The sequence below is a fragment of the Odontomachus brunneus genome, unplaced genomic scaffold, assembly GCF_010583005.1.
Source record: "Odontomachus brunneus isolate Ranch 3 - 2012 unplaced genomic scaffold, Obru_v1 Obru_scaffold_915, whole genome shotgun sequence".
NCBI lineage: Eukaryota > Metazoa > Arthropoda > Insecta > Hymenoptera > Formicidae > Odontomachus > Odontomachus brunneus.
Genome location: NW_022640365.1, coordinates 830 through 1123, shown reverse-complemented (window position 1 = coordinate 1123; position 294 = coordinate 830).

Genomic DNA, 294 nt, shown 5'->3' with positions numbered 1-294 from the left:
ACTTACTTGCATTATTACATGTTTTCCATCAATAGCACCCACACAATTCAGAAAATTCCATTTACGCCTAAAATTTTTTTCACTTTTTTCCCAATCTTGTGATTTTGGTATTGGCAGAACTAGTGGAGCTAATTTTGTCCACAGCGCTTTACAAGTTTCCGAAATTATTTGAGAAACTGTACTTGTCCCAAAACCAAATTCATATGACATAGACACTTGACTATCACCTGATGCTAGGTATCTATTCATTAAATGAAGTAATATTAGTAACATTTAAAAATCAAGATTAAAAAT